Genomic DNA, 13,163 nt, shown 5'->3' with positions numbered 1-13,163 from the left:
GAGTGATGAGGCTTCACCTCACATACTTTGGGTTTGTTGCTGGGAGGTGCTATTCCTTGGAGAAAGACATGATGCTTGGAAGAGTGGAGGGTCAGTGAACCCTCAACCAGGTAGATTGACAAGGTGACTAGAGCAATGAGCTCCTGTGTGTCAGGAAGTATGAAGATGGCACAGGATAGAATAAGGTTCAGATCTTTTGTTCATAGGTTTGTTGTGACTCATCTCAATGGTACAATAATGTTAGAAAATTACGTATCAAATAATACAAGTTATAATGCAAATTATACTACCACCAGTTTGACATACTGTTGAGTCAATCCTTGAATATTTATCAGGCACCTAGCAGGAGTGGCAACCACTTCCTAAATAACACGCCTCTGGAAACTCTATGAACTTTGATAAATGAAGGTAGTTAGAGAAAGGCTTTAGGGCTTTTGTTCATAGGGTTGCTATGAGTTGTGCTTGACTTGACAGCAATCAACAACAACTATTTAATGTTCCGGAGATGATTATGAATGAAAGCACATTAACTGAGACCAAAAAAGTGTGGATTAAAAACAAGAATTAGACCAGACACTTTGTGATCAGAAACTGTTCTAAACCTGTAATCCCTGAACCTACATCAAGGACTATCCACCCTGCAGCATTCTATTACTCACTCTCACTCCAAACATCTTCTGTATCTAACAACAACAACAAAAAAGTGTCTCTCTCTTGGTTAACACAGTTCCAAAATAATTAGAAAATGCAACAGTTGGTGAAACGTGAACAGTCATTCCCAAATGCCTGTCTGTGCTGACAATAGGGAGCAAGGGCCTAGTCTATGACCCTAAATACATGAACATGATGCTGGTGAGATCAGGGGAGATCAAATTGACATCCCAACTGGAGCAGCCCTCCCTTAGGTACATGCCTTATTGTACAGTTGTTGTATGCCCTCAGTTATCATCAACTCAGAGTGACCCATTAACTCATAGTACCACAGTTAAATCTTATTCAGTTCTTCACTATCCTCATAATGTCTGATAGGTTAGTAGCTAGGTCTCAATCTCCCCTAGATTAGAGCACAATAAAACCATTAATATCTGAGTACTCTACCAACCATTCTCCCAAATCAACACCCAAACTAAAGTCAACAATAATTTTGAGTTAGTCATATGGGTTGAACTTTGGTTTTCCCTCATTAGTTTTTTAATCAAATTGAGTTCCTCGGTTACATATTTTATGCAAGATCTGAAGAAAAACTCCCCATTGAGTCAGGTTTGGTGCCTCTCATTTTTGCCTTTTATAGATTATAGCTTGGTAAAGCCACCACATACTACAGAAAAGTTTTATACTTGATCTTAGTGTTTGGCTTTGAGGACATTGTTTACCTTTATGGTCAATTCAGCATCTTTTTTTTTTTTTCAATTCAGCATCTTAAACTTTTGGTTCTTTACTGAATATACACTGAATCAGCTTCTTTCAACCTCCATTGGCCTTCAAGATTTGAGATAGACAGGAGGGAGAATAGGAGGTAGATTGGGACAGATATCCAGCTGACAGTTATCAAGAACTGCTAGGAAACAGTAAGATGTAATCCTCTTAAATTACATCTTATTAATTTATGGTAATTACCTTAAATTAAAATGATTACATTCTCCATAAAAAAACCACAGACTGACAGAATAAAAGGAAGTGAAGACATGATTTGTCTACAAAACACACATCTTAAGTACAAAACATAAAAAGTTGATAAAGGACTGAAAAGAAGTAGTCCATGAAGATAATACTTATTTTTCTTCTTTCTATTTTTTTATTTTAATGAAAATTTACAGAGATTTTGGATTTCCATTCATTCATTGTTACACTTTGCTCCCTGCCCAGCCCTCCTTCCGCACCCCCCCCCCAGTTGGATACTCTCTTTGAAAAGTAAAAGAAAAATTCTTTCTTTGGTATACAATCCCCCCTGCACCTCTCCCACCGCCCCAAGTACACTCCACTATGCAACCTTAATTGTGGACTCTTGTGATAACTATAATACCCTATCATATATTGCTTTTAAATTATTCTCTCCCTCATCTGTTTCAATGAAGTATACACAATTTATTCCGTTTTTCACGGTCTCACAGTCTTACCCCAACCCTGATATCAGTCCCATTTTACAGCAGTGGCACCATGTAGTATTTGTCCTTTTGTGACTGAGATATTTCACTCAGCATAATGTCCTCCAGGGTCACCCATTTTGAACAATATTTCATGAGCTCCTTGTTTTTCAATGCAGCATAGTATTCCATTATGTGAATATACAAGAGATTCTCTATCCATTCGTTTGTTGATGGGCACTTAGGTTGTTTCCAACTCCTTGCTATTGTGAACAAAGCAGCGATAAACATGGGTATGCATATATCTGCTTGGGTGGCAGTTATGGTCTCTTTGGGTTATATTCCCAGTAGTGGAATTGCTTGGTCAAATGGTATCTCTATTTGCAACTTTGAGAAAGTGCCATACCGCCTTCCACAGTAGTTGCACCATTTTACACTCCCACCAACAGTGAATAAGGGTTCCAGTTTTTCCACAAACTCGCCAGCATTTGTTGCTTGCTATTCTGTTAAATTTTGCTATTCTGACTCGGGTGAGATGGTATCTCATAGTTGTTTTGATTTGCATCTCTCTTAGAGCTAGGGATTTTGAACATTTCTTCATGTGCTTGTTGGCCAAGGTAATACTTTTAAAAAGTAAAATAGTAACTATGTGGATATCAAATAAAATGGACTTTAAGTAAAAATATAAGAAACAAAGAAATACATACTTTAATGACTGAATTATCAGCTCACTGTTATTAGGTGATTTCTGAAAAGATCTGACTCACAGTGACACTCTGTACAGAAAACAAAGCTCTAACCTGCCTTATCTCATCCCCACAGTTATTGCTGTGTTTGAGTTAATTGTTGTGGCCACTATGTCATTTCAGTGTACTGAAAGTCTTCTGCTTTTTCATTTAATCAGTTTTACCAATCCTAACACATTTCTTTAAGGCCTTGTCCCTCCTTATAATATGTCCAAAGTAAGGAAGACAAAGTCTAACCAGCTTTGCTTCTAAAGGGCATTTTGGCCATATTTCTTCCATGACAGATTTATTTGTTCTTCTGGTAGTCATAATTTAACCAACATTATTTACCAACATCATCATTCCAATTCATCAATGCTTTGTTAATCTTTCTTATTCATTATCCAGTGTGTGTGTGTGTGTGTGTGTGTGTGTGTAACCTCTAAAAATACTATGGCTTGAATCAGATATATCTTAGTCTTCAAAATAGCATATTAAAGAGATCTTTTACAAAGGATTTCTCCCAATTCAATACATTGTTTTTCTAATGTTATCTGTAATTTGTTACAATCCACATAGTCACATCGCTTCACATAATGTGAAGAACACAAGTGAACATCTTTATGATATTCCCTACTTTGTGTCAAGGTCCTCTGACACCAGCAATAACATTCTTTGTTCCATGTCCTCATGAATTTGGCTTGAATATCTGACAGTTCTCTATCAATGTACAGCTGTGGGTGTTTTTAAATTATCCTTTGCAAAATTTTACTAATATGATGTCATTGATCATCTCTCCTTGGAATGGACACAAATCTCTCTTTCAGTTAGTTGGCCAAGTAGCTGTCTTCAAAATGTCAACACAGACCAGTGAGCACTCACAGCATTTCATCCATTTATTGAAACTTACAACTTGATATTTTATCAATTCTTGGAATTTTTCCACCAATGCCTTCAATATAGCTTAAAATTTCTTCTGAAATACCCTTAATTCTTTTATTTATTTTTTGCAATTCTCTATTTTTATTCTTTTACATTGGTTTACCTATAAAATTTATATACATTGCCCCTCACACTGGATCCCCCCATCTCCCCAATCCATCGTCTGACCCATCAAACCATGTGTCCCCATGATTACTCCACCCGCACATCCTAATCCTCTTCTCCCTGCCTCCTTAGATACTCATACATCTTTTACTAGTTATCTATTTTTACAATAATGGTCTTATATGGTACTTGTCCTTATGGGATTGAGATAGTTTACTTAGCATAATAGTCTCTAGCTCTTGATCATACATTGATGAATTTTTTTTGGTACAGTGATTATATGTTCCTTCCATTTTTCTCCACCCGCCCCGCCCCCTTCAATCTTCTTTTGATGCTTCTTGGGTTATTCATTATTTTGTTCATGGAATCCTTCAGTATTGCAACTCAACATTTTAATTTGCTTTTCATTATTTCAGCTTGAGAAATGCTGAGTATGTTATATCAAGAGATATAATGCTTATAAATACATATGCAATTAACACTGTTCTTTGCTGTCAAGTCAGAACTGACTCATAGATGATCCTGCAGTGGTTTTCAGGAGTGGTAAAGTGCATGAGAGGAGATTGCTCTTCTGTTACTAAACAGTTGGTGAATTTGAATCACTAGAGGGGCACCACTTTAGCAACACTAGGACATCAGGGCTCCCTGACCAGAAGGCATCCATATTTGTACTCATTTTTTTTTAAAAAAAAAAAAGCAATCCAATAGAATTCAGGAATTATCAAGCAATATCATTAATAACACACCCAAGTAGTTCGCTAAAGATAATTAAAAAACCAATTGCATCAGTACATAACAGGAAAGTACCAGAAAGTCAAGCCAGATTCAGAAGAGGACATGGAACAAGGGACTAATGTGCTCACCATTCTTAACCTTTCATTGGTTGCCACTGTCCTGGAACAGATTAAGTGACCAAGATAAAGAAGATTGATCTGCAGGAGGAAGGAGCTGCAGAAGATCTGAAAAAAAGAGGAACTTGTATATTCTGGAGATCCTCTTATATGCAAAATAAGTGTGGGAGGAGCCCAAGATTTTGTCCTGAAGAGCATGATTTGGGGACAAATAATTCTCTCCTCATGACCCTTGAAACAGAGAAGAGGAGAAGCTTATTCAACCAGAACCTTTGAGCTGAAGTGGACATATTGAGAGTCATGACACCATGGCATCTCTTGAATCCTCTATACTCTGGCTACACATCTAAGCATCAAAAGAATCACTATGAGGAGATTCATAACCTCCTAGATGATGGAGCCTGCATCACATGATGAGTGCTCAAGAAATACGAGGGTCATACCCATACTATAAGAAAAGAAAGGCTTAATCAGCCAGGGCCTGCCCACATCTAAGGCTAAGCCTTATCTTGGGGAATCACTTAGACAAGATGTCCTAAAGCACTGTGTATATCAAGGAAGCTTTGAGATTCTACTTGCCAGGGCCAGGAGTTGTCAGAGAGCTCAGCAAATCCATAGCCTTCCCTAATGGACACTCCATATCCAGTGGTGTGAAAAAACCTAACTACACTCACTAACCTGACCATTCTAGGTTCACATATGGAAGATATGAGAAATCTATATCCTTGAGCAATTATTGAACTTTTGTGGGTCTTGTCCCTTGTCAATAAAATGTACACTTTCTATGTAGTTAAGATGAAGTATATGAAGTACTTGACACAGCTAGACAATAGTAAAGTTCAACAAATGTCAATGTCCTTCCCTATGCTTGAAGAATATTGTCCATTATAGGATATTGGCCTAAGTTATTAGTAAATTCCTTTAAATTCTGATATTTCAGAGAAATAAGATCCTAAGTTTCCAACATTATCATTACCTTTCAAAATCAGGACTTTATGAAGCAATGTTACTTGTTAAGTGCCACTGAATCAACTCCAATTCATAGTGCCCTGATTTATAGCAGAGGAAAACCCTGACTGATTCCTGCACCATCCTCCTAATCTTTGTGTTTTTTAAGCCCATTGTGGCAATCACTGTGTCAATTCACCCCACAGATGGTCTTCTTCTCTCTCACAGACCACCTACTTTTCCAAATATGATGTCCCTTTCGAGATACTTGCCCCTCCTGATAATATGCCCAAAGTATATGATAAAGTACTTCTAAGGAACACCCTAACTTCATTAACTGCAAGACAGATTTGCTTGTTCTCTTGACTTTCCATGGTATATTCAATACTCTTTGCCAACATTACAATTTAAAGGCATCAATTCTTCTTTGGTCTTCCTTATTTATTGCCCAACTTTCAGCTGCCTATATGGTTCATTTCAAGTTGTAGACTTTGACACTTTTTATTCAACATTATATGCTTCATTTCTTTACTCTACGATTCAACTCAACAACTCAACTCATTGCTGTCAAGTCAGAACTCACTCACAGTTGACCCTCCAACAAGTTTTCAGAGGCTGTAAATAGTATGAAAGAAGATTGCCTATCTATTTCCCGTGGAGCTGCTGATGTAGTCCAACCTCAAGAGCAGTGCCATTGTTGTTGATTGCTGTCGAGTTGAGCATGACTCATAGCAACCCTGTGAAAAAGACCTTAAACCTTTCTAAAATACCATCATTTTTCAAAGTTCATAGAGTTTCCGGAGGCATGTTGTTTAGGAAGTGGATGCCACTCCTGCTTCCAAACTGCAGACACATATACCAATGGAATAGAGTCAAGAACCCAGAAATAAACCCATCTACCTATGGTCAATTGGTATTTGACAAGGAATCAAAATTCTATCAAATGGGGAAATTATAACCTCTAACAAATGGTGCTGGCAAGACTGAACATCCATCTGCAGAAAATTGAAACAGAATTCACATTTCACACCATACACAAAAACCGATTCATAAAGGATCAGAAACCTAGAGCTAAAATCCAAAACCATCAGGATCATAAGAGACAAAATGGGACCAAATTTAGAAGCCTTAATTTATGCATAAATATGCTTGTAAACATAGCCAGGAATGCACGACCAGGAGAAAACAAAATTGATAAAGAGGATCTTCTAAAGATTAAGCCAATAGGATTTTTTTTTTACTTTTTCCAGTAGGATGGAGGGAAAAGCCTACTAGCCAACTAGAAAAAAAATTTGTTAGTGACATCTCAGACAAAGGTCTCAAAATAAAAGTTTACAGAATATAGGGCCTCCACAATAAAAAGACTAATAACCCAGTCTTAGAGGCAAGTGGGAAGAAGATATGAAAAGACTTCAAAAATGAAGACACGTGGATGACCACCAAACACAGAAAAAAGTGTTCAAATTCACTGGCAATCAGAGAGACACAAATCAAACTATGAGATATTGTCTCACCTCAGTTGCTCTAGCAAAGTTTAATAATACAGCAAGTAATAAATATTGGAGAGTATACGGAGAGCTTGTACTATCATGTATTGCTGGTGGAATTGCAAAATGGCACCACCACTCTAGAAAATAGATTAGCATTTCCTCAAAAAGCTGAACATAGAAATTCCATATGACCCAGTTATTTCGCTGCTAGGAATATACCCTAGGAAATCGGAACTGAGACATGAACAGAGATGTGTATGCCTATGTTCTCAGTAGTATTATTCACAATAGTAAGAAAATAGAAACAGCCCAAATACCCATCAATAAATGAATGGATTGAGAAACTGTGGTACATCCATACACAATGGAATACTATATAGCACTAAGGAACAATAATTTTGTAAAATACTGTATAACATAGGAGACTCTAGAGAGTCTTATACTGAGTGAACTAGCTCAGTCTCATAAAGACAAGTACTGAATAAGACCATTAAAATAGAAGGACAACTGAGCAAGGTGAATATATATGTTTAAAAGGGAAAGAAAAAGAAAAGAAGACAGAAAAAGGGAGAGGGTAGAAAGCAAGATGATAGTAGTGATTAATGGGGGATGAAGAAATAAGTAAGATTCAACAGGGACTAGAAAAGATAGGCTAATAATTAGCATATATCAATGTTGTTGATAGGTACCACCAAGTATGACTCATAATGACCCTACAAACAACAAATCTGAACTCTGTCCATCCTGTGCCGTCTTTACAATCTCTGATACACTCAAGCCTATTTATGCAGTTATGTTAATCCACCTGGCTGAGGGTCTCTCACCTTTGCTGTCATTTCCAAGCATACGAATAGCCTCATCTAGCTACATGCCCAAAGTATGTGAGGTGAAACTTCTCTATCCTTTGCAAAGCAAAGCTTTACCTCAAAGGAGCACTCTGGCTTCACCTTCTCCAAGACATATCTGTTTGTTCTTTTGGCAGTTTATAAGATATTCAGTACTCTTCTCCAAAACCATGACTCAAAGACATCAGTGTTTCTTTTATCATACTTATTCATTATCCAGCTCTCAGATGCGTAGTAGGTGGCTGTAAAGACCATAGCCTGGATTAGTTGCACCTTAGACCTCAATTTAACATTATTATTCTTCAGTAATTTGAAGAGGTCCCTAACTACAGACTTTTCCAGTGAAATAGATCTCCTGATCTTCTGACTATTGGTATCAAGTGTATTGATTATGTATCAAAGTGGGATTAAGTCATTGACAGTTTAGGTATTTCCTCCATCTAACATAATGTGACTATCTGTTCAGTTTTGAAAATTTTTGTTTTCTTGACATTGAGATGCAATCCATATTGGAGACTGCAGTGTTTAATCTTCTGCAGCAAGTGTTTCAAATCCTTCTTACTTTAAGCAAGTAAGGTTCTATGATCTGCATATCAAAGGTTATTGATAAGTCTTCCTCCAATTCTGATGCCACATTCTTCTTCACAGAGTCTACCTTCTCAGATAATTAGGTATGGAAAAAGGTTGCAATCCTGAGGCACATCTTTCTTCATTTTAAGCCATGTATGTAGCATTTCCTTGATCTGTGAGCACAATAACCTCTTGGTCTAGGCATAGGTTTCTCATGAGCACAATTAAGATCAATAGTAGTTAATTGCATAAAATACATTGTATATGAATGATTGTATTAAACACAATGTAAATTAAAGGTTATATAAAACACAGTATGCATGAATGAAGCACAATGTATATGAATTATTGTACACAAGCCATTAAAAACACTAGAATTTTTAAAACACAGGTACCACCTTTAAGTTAGTATCATATCTCTCTAGGCCATCAGAGCTCCCAACTCCAAGATTAGAGGACTCAAATATCAATCAGAGTTTTATTGTTACATCATTCTTAACATTGTTGCTGTTGTTATGTGCCATTGAGTCACCTGTGACCTGTAGCAACCCTATGTTCAGCAGTTCTGAGCCTGACCTGTCCTGAGCCAGTCTCACTAATTCTGACTTACCAACCTCCCCTGCCCCAATCACTGTATTGGTCCATCTCATCTGGGGTCTTCCTCTCCTGTGCTGTCCCTCCACCCTTCTGAGCATGATGTCCTTCACCAAGGACCAGTCTCTCCTGTCCACGTGCTCAAAGTATGTGAATCATAGCTTCAAAATCCCAACATACTTCAGGTTAGTTAAATCTTTCAGAAACTTCTTTATTTTAAATGTAAAGAACTATACACACCAGTTAACACGACGAGGACTTAATCCATGCAATTTTCTTTATAAAGTGTTGGCCTCTGAATACATGTCTGGTAACTGTAGTTAAATTTCTTGGCTTGTGTTTGGCAAGAGATAGAATCTGAGAGAAGTGGGGAGAGAAATGATCTTTACCTTTTGGGGCTTTTTTGAAGGAGATCAAAGAATCCAGTGTCATAGGTCACATGAGTTCTGATGAATCCTTAGGATGGTGAAAGAATATAGATAATGACCAGTCATGGTCAGAGGCCCTTTGTTCACTTACTTATCATTGGATCTGAATCCCAGCCCTGCCAAAGCCCTAGCTGTATGTCTCTCTGCCTCTCTGAGCCTCACTTGAAAATGCCTTGTCTGAAAATTGGAAATATCAGGGTTCCTTCTGTGGAGGGTAGTTGTAAAGACTGAATGAGTTTACGTATATTTCTAAATGACATATAAGAAACAGCCTCCAATCTTTCATGCTTTTCTTTGCACAGTTTTCTGTTCCTCACCTGCACGCACTTGCTTCCCTATGCCCATCTGACCTCCCCATACCAGGATCATTCCACTTATAGGGACAGGGAAGTGGATGTGGCACTCCATTCTTTTGTACATCCACATCCCCTGTGTTAGCTGAAGGACCAGGGTCACACCCTATAAGTATCTTAGTTATCTCTCTTTTATCTGACCTTCAGGAGGTTCCCAGGCTCCACCACATTCTAAAGATGTAGCAGAACACAGAGGTATTAGGCCCTTGAAGAAGGGAACTGCTCTCAAGAACTACCTTCTCTCTCCCAGCTTCAGGAGTCCTGTCCCCTTTTGAATTGAAAGAAGCCTGACCTCTAGGTGTCTTAGCTCTGGTACTCTCTCTGCAGGTGTTTGATCTTGCTCAATTTGCAGGCTCCACTCATCATAGTCATGCATTTCCTGATTAATTAAGATGAGGCATCTTGTTCACAGTAATGAGGGAGGTAACGGAGTATGCACCCCAAAGGTAGTGATTTTCTTTGTGAATAGGTGGCAGTCATAACTAGGACTATTATATTGGCTGTGTTTATAGAAAAGAGACTTGTGTGCATTTCTTTACAAAAAGAAAATGAATTTTCAGAAAAAAGTCATAGAGACTTGATTCTCAGTCCTTTCTTCCAATGGCAGCTAACCTTCAGCAAGTAGGTTTTCCAAAATGTAGTATATTCTGGTGTTTTCTCCATTTGACTTTTAGAATCAATTTCTTGTACAATATACAATTCTGTTGCTATATTTTTCCTCCCTTATCAAGATTCCTAAAGAATAAATATCTGTCTCTCACATATTCTTTTGTAAATTGCCTTTTCCTTCACATATCTGTCTCCTCACTGTGTCAAAAGAATAGTTTACATGGATTCTGATGTCTAAATAATATTCTCAGTTGTTCAAGTCGTATACCTAAAACTTATGTTTATCCTTTGAATGGCGTTTACACCATTTTACATTTTCTCTATCTTTGTAGTTTATCCAAAAAAGGTTCACATTTCCATGACAACTTTCTCTGTTGGCGAATTTCTTCCTATATTGAAAATTCAAACACACTACCATGGGTTCAATTCTGACTCGCAATAACTGTACATTTGGTTTCCAAAGCTGTAAATTGAAACTGATGCTGCTCATTCTTCTCCCATGGAGCTGTTAGTAAATATGAAGCACAGGAAACATGTAGTCTTTGGATTAACAGCACAGCTCACTACATATTACTGTATAGTGGAATCAATATAATCTGGCAGTGTCGCTCTGACATGACATACAGTCCAATGCTGGAGTAAGAAAAGCATTAGGATTAAAGCCAAATCTTTGCTTTTAAGAGAAAACAAATAATCTTGGCCATAAAACTTAGAATTTGAAAGTTTCTTGGTATGTAATTTATAAAACATGCTTTTACAAAAACTATTTCACTAAGCTAGATAAGTATACTCCAAAATAACTACTGTGAAAATACCAAAGCTGCTGAGATCGTATGGATCTCTTCCAGTCAGTTGGCCAGGCAGCTTTTCTCCAAATTTCCAGATGCAGACAGCTGAACCCATCCAGAGTTGCATCTGTTAGTTGAAACATGTCAGTTGGGTTTAGAAGAAGCTGTGACAGCAGGAATATGATGTCAGATGGATCCTGGCTGAAGCAGAGAATACCAGAAGAATGTCTATTTTTATTTTATTGCAAAGGCATTTGACTGTGTAGATCACGAAAAATTGTGAATAACACTGAGAAGGATGGGACTGCTAAAACACTTAACTGTGCTCATACAAAGCCTACACATAGACAAAGAAACTATTGTCCAAATGGACCAAGGATACAATGCCTGGCTTAAAATCAGTAAAGGTGCCAGGGATGCATTCTTTCTCCATATCTATTCAACCTATATGCCGAGCAAATAATTCATGAAGCTGGGCTTTATAGAGAGGAAAGTAGCATCAACGGCTTGCTTTACACAGATGACACAACCTTACTTGCTGCAGTGGAGAGGACTGGAAGCACTGCTGCAGAAGATCAAGACTACAGCCTCCACTATGAATTACATCTCAACATCAAGAAATCAAAAGTTCTTACCACGGACCAATACACAATATCATGATAAGTGGAGAAATGATTGAAATTGTCAATGATTTCATCTTATTTGGATCCATAATCAACACCCTTAGTACCTATAGTCAGGCGATCAGAAGACATATGGCCTTGGGAAAGTTCACAGTCAGAAATCTCTCCAAAATACTGAAAATTATGTTGTCAGTTTGAAGACTAAGGTTAACTTGATTCAGGCCATGGTCTTTTCAATCACTTGCTATGCAGCTGAGAGGTGGACAATAAATAAGGATGGCAGTAGAAGTATTGATGCTTTTGAGTTATGATGTTAGAGAAGAGTACTGAAAATCCCATAGACTGCCAGACAGACATATAGATATATCCTGGAGAGAGGGCAGTTTAAGTGCTCCTTGGAAGCAAAGGTGAAGCTTCACATACGTTTTGGCATGCTGTTCCTTGAAAAGCGGTATCATGCTTGGAAAGGTGGAGAGTCAGTGAAAGACTTTTGGGATGTGAACAAGCAGAGATGGATGAAGGATGTGCTCAGTGATGCCAGCAATCAGAATGTCAGCTGGGAAGTGAAGCTGGACAGGTAAAGGTAAGGAAAGCAACAGCCCATGTTGTTGCTGTTAGGTACCATCAAATCAACTCTGATTCACAGCACCCCAATGTAAAACGGAAAGAAAACCTGCCAAGTCTTGTGCCATATTCTCTGCTGTATTTAAGCTCATTCTTGAAGTTAGTGTCAATCCATTCGTCAAGAGTTTCTTCCCCTTTGTTAACATTCTGCTTTTCTGAGCATGATGTCCTTTACCAAAAACGGATCCCTCCTGTTTATATGTCCAAAGTATGTCAGATGAAGTCTCAGCATCCTTGCTTCTATGGAGCATTCTGGCAGAACTTACAAAACAGATTTGTTGCTCCTTTCAGCTTCAATATTCTTTCCAATATCACAATTCAAAGGCCACAATTCTTTTTCAAGATTTCTTATCCATTGTGTAACTTTCACATGAATGTTGTTATTAGTTGCTATCAAGTCCACTGTGATTCATAGTGACCCTCTAAACAACAGATGTGAACTTCACCTTATCCTGCACTGTGTTCTCTGTCTCTGTCATGCTCAAACCCATTATGGTAGTCACTGCATCAATCATTCTCATTGAGGGTCTTCTCTTCTACCAATCCTCTACCTTTCCCAACATAATATCTTTTGCAAAGGACTG

At 37.8% G+C, this 13,163-nt stretch overlaps 2 pseudogenes; one reads left to right on the top strand and one right to left on the bottom strand.

Annotated features, from left to right (window-relative positions):
• LOC102866886 overlaps window positions 1–5,393 on the bottom strand; it is a 12,230-nt pseudogene extending 6,837 nt beyond the window's left edge.
• A 6,993-nt stretch (window positions 5,394–12,386) lies between these two features.
• Window positions 12,387–13,163, top strand: part of LOC102866474 — a 14,407-nt pseudogene continuing 13,630 nt past the window's right edge.

The sequence above is a fragment of the Elephantulus edwardii genome, unplaced genomic scaffold, assembly GCF_000299155.1.
Source record: "Elephantulus edwardii isolate Elephantulus edwardi_28Jun2011 unplaced genomic scaffold, EleEdw1.0 scaffold00471, whole genome shotgun sequence".
Lineage (NCBI taxonomy): Eukaryota > Metazoa > Chordata > Mammalia > Macroscelidea > Macroscelididae > Elephantulus > Elephantulus edwardii.
Note: the sequence above shows the minus strand (reverse complement) of the source record. Positions and strands in the feature narration are given on the sequence as shown.